The sequence below is a fragment of the Tachypleus tridentatus genome, chromosome 5, assembly GCF_004210375.1.
Source record: "Tachypleus tridentatus isolate NWPU-2018 chromosome 5, ASM421037v1, whole genome shotgun sequence".
Lineage (NCBI taxonomy): Eukaryota > Metazoa > Arthropoda > Merostomata > Xiphosura > Limulidae > Tachypleus > Tachypleus tridentatus.
In genome coordinates this window covers 32302287-32308899 of record NC_134829.1, presented here as the reverse complement: position 1 = coordinate 32308899, position 6613 = coordinate 32302287, and the positions used below count along the sequence as shown (strand labels likewise).

Below are 6613 nucleotides of genomic sequence, written 5' to 3'. Positions count from 1 at the left end.
CTCGTTCTGCTCCTTTTTAAGGCCATATTCATGTAGGTTATTATGGTACCGTTAATGCAAAAATACACTATCGTTCGATCTGATTTTGTGAACTTCTCACACAGTTCAAGGTCTATTTCGCCATTTCACATATATTCTAATTTAAAATGAAATCATTTACATGTATATACACGCTTTTAATGTTGTCATAATAGATGAAAAACAATATTAAGTTACAGCGGTCTGGTAATAAATATATATATAAAATAAACAGTGAACTGTAGTAATAATTTCATTAAGTAAAATTTGTATCTATAATTTTTATGCAAAAATCCAAAATAACAACCACCTTTATATGCATGTCTCATTATAGTTACCGGTCCAGGTTGTCACACGGACATGTTTATGGTTTGTTTCCTTTGTAATTTTGCGTGAAGCTACACGAAGGCTATTTGCGTTAGTCGTTCCTAATTTAGCGGTATAAGACTATAGGGAAAGCTGCTAGTCATCTCCACCCACCGCCAACTGTTGGGTTACTCTTTTACCAACGAATAGTGGGATTGGCCGTTACATTATAACGCCCCCACGGCTGAAACGGCCAGCACGGTTAGTATGACGGGGATTCGAACCCACGACCCTCAGATTACGAGTCGAACGCCTTAACCCACCTGACAATGCTAGGCCGCCTACATATTTAATGCTACACATCCCACGAGGGCGCACGCACTCAGCTTCCTACCCTTATTTGATTTTTCTACAATTTTTCATGACGACTGACAAGATTAACATCGGCGTTTGGATTTTGTTCGATAAATGGGATATTCCCAACGCATTTGGGTATTACTACCACATACATTATCCGTTATGACAATAAGTTGACAACCTGGACCGCTACAACAAATGCGATATTTAATTCATTGTTGTTTTTGTTTGTTTGTTTTGTAATTTCGCACAAAGCTACTCGAGGGCTATCTGTGCTAGCCGTCCCTAATTTAGCAGTGTAAGACTAGAGGGAAGGCAGCTAGTCATCACCACCCACCGCCAACTCTTGGGCTACTCTTTACCAACGAATAGTGGGATTGACCGTCACATTATACACCCCCACGGCTGGGAGGGCGAGCATGTTGAGCGCGACGCGGGCGCGAACCCGCGACCCTCGGATTACGAGTCGCACGCCTTACGCGCTAGGCCATGCCGGGCCCATTGTTGTTTTATGGTGCTGATTTAATGGGTTATTAGCAATTACTGTAAAGTTTGTTTATATTTATAGGTAGAAATGACTAAGGATATTATTGTCATTTGTGCAATATTTCTGAAGTTCACATAATATCAATAACTTGATGTTAAAAACAAAATGTGAAATCAATCTTTATTGCTAAATATAATGTGGACAGTTTTAATACTAATTAACGTTTTCATGTGTTGGTACAATAGTTGTACAGAAGGTCTAATAGAAGCTATAAACTTATCTGATTTCGTGCAGAGCAGTCACTTGCATCGGCAAAAGCTTCTGTGATGGTTTACGATGACCTGAATAAACATGGGTTCACAGTGTTTCATCGAGTGGTCTTTCTAAAGTCCATATCTACAATCATGTTGCCAATAATGCATTCAGGGTGGTGGGAAGAAAACTACAAGACCATGAAGTATGTATACATTTATACGAGTTGATATTTTCAAAATAATTTTTAGTTTTTTTTTTATGTTTCTTAATGTTTGATCTCATTTCTGACCCAGGAGAGAACAGGCTTATTGAGAATATGTGTGAGGACGTTATTCTAATCTTTGGAAGACCCTCGACCTGAGCCGTGTATGGTAGCTCTAAATGTAGAATGTACGTTGGACCTTGTCCTTTTATATAATCTCGTGCTCATTACTGATATATCCAACATAACATATGTCACAGTACTTACTTCAAAAGATTAAATTTGATATTTTGAATGTGGAAAAGACGTATCTACAGTCAATTTGATTTTTTATCAAACATTTAGGTTCATTGGTTTCTGATGGCTTGCCAGATTTTGAAACTATTTTAAAACTGCATCACAAAACATTTTTCGAGATTCTGCATTTTGTTACAAATGGTGTAAGTTTTGGACATTTACATATTCCACTGAAGTTTGTTTTTGAGCATTTTTCTAAGTAATTAATAATATTATCTGAATAGATTATTTATTAAAATCTCCACCGAGAGTATTTGGTGAACAACGTGTTATCTTTACCACTGATTGCGTGAACAACGTGTTTTATCTTTACCACTGATTGTGTGAACAACGTGTTTTATCTTTACCACTGATTGTGTGAATAACGTGATGTTATCTTTACCACTGATATTGAATTCTGTACAGTTATTCTACTATCATAATGCCAGATTCTCTTGACCGTTTCACATGAGCAGTAACATGGAAAAAGCTAAAGTAAGTAATGTACTGATATATGCTTGTCACTTTCAGTCTATATCAACATCTGTGTTGTTTTCTAACTTGCTAGGTGAAGAAATCACTCCTACAGTCTGTCAGAGCTTCAGAGAAGGCAACATAATGTTTTTCTCCACTTTCTAGGGGGCTAGTAAACCACTGTAGAAACCGTGCATACTGGACTCCTTCTACAGATAAAACTGAAAGTTCTTTTTAACTTGGTAAGGTAGCCTTACAGCTGTCAAATGTATGATGTTTCTTTACAGGGTTTGAACCTCGCGTCTCAATGCAAAATTCGCTTAACAGCACAAGCACAACAAAAAAAAACAAACCTTTCTTTAGATGCACTGATTCACCAAGATTCAAAGAGACCGACTCAAACCAATATATACCTCAGTATAAACCATTCTCAGATCACACAAAATAATCATAAGTTCTGTACTGAGCATCTTAAACTTATGGTGAAATCTTTGTCTCTCGTCAGAAATAATGCAATAAAAAACTTTCATACCAATTCTAATAACCATTCAACCGGTCTGAAATAATTTACAACCAAAACATTTGAAACTTAAGTTTTCATAAGCACGACACTTCGAAATAATTAAGTAAAGATTTAGATTCATTCAAAGACACCATAATTGAAATAATAACGTGAAATTATTGGTGGAATAATGTGATGATGGAAACTCGGCCAAAGTTTAGTACAGTGCTTAACCCTTTTGGTACTGAATAATAACTTTTAATGTTTGGCACGGCGCTGAATATGCATGTTTGATACTTCAACTAATTACAATATCAGTACTAAAAGCATGATATCTCGGCAATAACTTAACAAAAGCCCCTGAAATGTTCAGTGATTGTATCCAATACTAAATATGTTAAATTCAATACATAAGAATAACGGGAATAAATGAAGGTCGCCTGCCACTCTGAGCCTTCAAGTCGACTGTGGTCGTGGAGCACTCAACTGAACCTCAGCAAGGTGTTCACATAAGTCTTCAGAAACCACTGATGTGTCTCTTAGATAATATAATGGTTGTCGTGACATTAAAGGTGGTATTCTGTATTTGAGTGACAAAACCTCTTCCACCACCCCCTGTACCAAATCATCAGTTCCAGAAACAACAGTCTGGTTATCAACAGATGGGGGACTCCATTCCTGATGACCTTAAGTTTGGGTGAATTAAGTCATCTTCATTCATTGTAAGTAAAGCATTACATTGAAAGAAATGTTAAACTTACATTTCATGATAATTTAAACAAGTTTTTGATTAAGAATGATGTTCAAGTATACATTAACATCACTAACACCCTCCGATTTGTGGGATTTGTTTCCGTTAGAATTCCTCTGGCTACTAAGTGGCTGCTTTGAAAACAAAAGTAAGTTTTCTAGAGGATATATTATTATTTTAATCAGTTGAGTGACACAGTGTAGAGTTAACTTTTAAAATTGGAAGCACAAGTTGGTGTGGTGAAGCCATTCAGTGATGTTGAGTTAGTTATGTTTCTAACAGAAGTGTTACCTGATTCATATATTGAGTAGAGTGTTTTGGGTGTTCAGAACAAATACAAGTACTTTGGAATATTCTAGTGAGTGTTGCAGTCAGTGCAGAGGGAAAATGGTATTATTAATTTAGCTTTGTATTAAATTTTTTATTTTATTTTATATAATGATGGTTCTGCTACAATTATTGTTATGGTACAAAAAATAAATTTATAAAGTTTTACTAGAACATTTAAATAATTTTTTGTATTTATTTTAAATATTATACAATATTACACAAATATTATACAATATTACACAAATATTATACAATATTATACAAACTGTAAGGTGTTCAGTATTAGTATAAATATCAGTTTTATCAGACTGATTCAGTTAACACTTTGGATTATCAGACTGATTCAGTTAACACTTTAGATCTTTAGTAAAAATAGTTTGTAAAAACACTTAACTTTATATGTAGAACAGGTTTGTAATGTTTACATAAAGCGTACCAAAGTTTGTGAGAATACGTGTAGCTAATCCAGAATTGTAGTAAACGTTAATTCACAGATTCAAGTGGGTTTCTCCTCATGATGAGACACATGATCAATCAATTTGACCAAGTTCTTTTGCAGATGTTGGAATGTCTTGTTTTTAATATATATGTTGTGTATTATGTAACACTGGTAACAAACTATATTGATGTAATACTGTTTTCACTTTTATAAACATTATCTTTAGTTTTCCTTTCAGTCTGCATGTTGCTTATCGTGAATTATGACTTGTTTTGATAAATGTTTTGTTCCACTTACCATAATTTTTTTTTATTACAGCACCAAAGAAGACACTCAGGGAGAGCAAAGCTTAGTTCAGTACAGTAATAATTCAGGTGAATATTTTATCTGTGAAAAGTTCCTATATACTGGATTTTTTATTAATTCATTTAACAGTGAGATCCCCTTTAACATCAGCCCACTTTAAACTGATTCATAATAGAGATCTTGTCTCCTTGAGAGTTTTTAGCAAGGAAGAGAGAGAGAGAAAATTATGAAAATCCATAAGTGTTTTAAGAACACTACTTTTCATACTGATAGTAGTAGTGCTCTAATTAATGTTTATTTAATAAAGTAATGCAGCAAAGTACATAGAGTAATAACATGTAGAAAACAGACAATGTCCTGCAACAATCACAATTGCTTTGACATTTGTAGCGACTTGGCATGAACCGTTAAAATGTCATCCATCCACAGAATATGATTCCCCTGGGGAAAAAAAAATTCTGAGGAAGTGATCAACGAATCTCTAAACAGAAAGCAAAACAAAACGTCATTTGCTAGATGGAAATCTTGCCTGTCTGTTGGTTGTGTTAACTAATATGGTCATAAACATAAGAGTTAACTATGTATGTTAACTAACCCTGAAAGAGAGGATGTGATAAGTGGGTGTGGCAAAAGAAGTCTGATTTTCTATTTGATGTTACTGTTACCAGTCAAGATTGAAGACTAATAAAAATATGCTTTTCTTCAGCAGTAGCAACATTGATTACTTCACATTAAATTTAACACTACCTGACTAGAGCACTTGTACATTATTCGTAGGTTATAATCGATTCTCTTAGTTACATATCTATGAATACATAATGCTAAAATGACTCTGCTCAGAACTGATATGTTTAGAGATCTGTAGTCGGGAATCACATCTGAGCACTAAATGGGGTATCACTGTACTTTTATAATCTGTTGTTTCAGATTACATTGTTCCTTCATCAGATTGAAATGTTATGACAGAAAGAATGACAAATTGTTTTTTTGTATCTGCATGTGTTTTAATAAATATTTATATGAAACTGTTACAAGTGCTGAGATCAAACTGTAAAATAATTAATGATTTTTAATTTTGAATAACATTCTTTTTCTTGTTATGAAAATAGCTTTCTGAAAAATATATTAACCCTTTTGCAATGGGTCAAAGGCCATGTCATTGTGTTTATTGATTTGCATTCAAAAATTTTTTTGATTTACATCAGTAAGTTTGGAATAAAATTGTAGATTATAATTCAAACTTTAGTATTATATACGAGTTAATTTCTTAATTTAAAAATACATTTCAAAATAACACACTTAAATATAGATTGTATTAAATTATGTGGTATGTTGAATGCAGTACTGTTCAAAATTACATGTTTGTGATGTCAAAATATTAAGTCTATAGTTTTGTACAAATTGGGAACTCAAATTAGTAATATCAACAACTTAGAATGTAAAATCAAACCTCTTATCTGTTTATGTTCCTGAGGTATGTTGTATATACTGAATCATACATAATGGTCCCATTAACCTCTTTCCATATTTGAAAACATATACACTTACTTCAATGTATGACATGTGAATCAACATCTTACAATGTCCCCCTAAATGTCTTCTTACCTATTTTAACCTGTGAAATATTTACCACATTCTTTTGAATCAAGATTACATGACAGGTAGGTTGAGTCTTTTAATCTGCTTAAAGTTTTATATTTTTAAAAATCAAAATACATCTTAGTTATTTAGTCTAATGAATTATTATAGTATTCTATGATATCAGTACAGTTATTTATGAAGTTTTTGTTTATTCAACTGCATATATATATATATGCAACTTCAGTAATATCAACACTGATATTAAATTCATATCTGTGTTTTGATATGTCCCATCAAAACATATAAAAACTTTGTAGTCTTTTTATCTA

At 33.1% G+C, this 6613-nt stretch overlaps 1 long non-coding RNA gene across 2 annotated transcripts; it reads left to right on the top strand.

Moving 5' to 3' along the window:
* Positions 1 to 1017: 1017 nt before the first annotated feature.
* LOC143250857 (uncharacterized) lies at positions 1018 to 5408 on the top strand. 2 transcript variants are annotated; one of them, XR_013028380.1, is made up of 5 exons: positions 1018 to 1625; positions 1717 to 1813; positions 1971 to 2065; positions 3469 to 3599; positions 4716 to 5408. It is a non-coding gene; the product is annotated as an uncharacterized LOC143250857 (long non-coding RNA). The 2 variants fall into 2 exon arrangements; XR_013028379.1 differs by lacking the exons at positions 1717 to 1813; positions 1971 to 2065; positions 3469 to 3599.
* The last annotated feature ends 1205 nt before the right edge of the window (positions 5409 to 6613 follow it).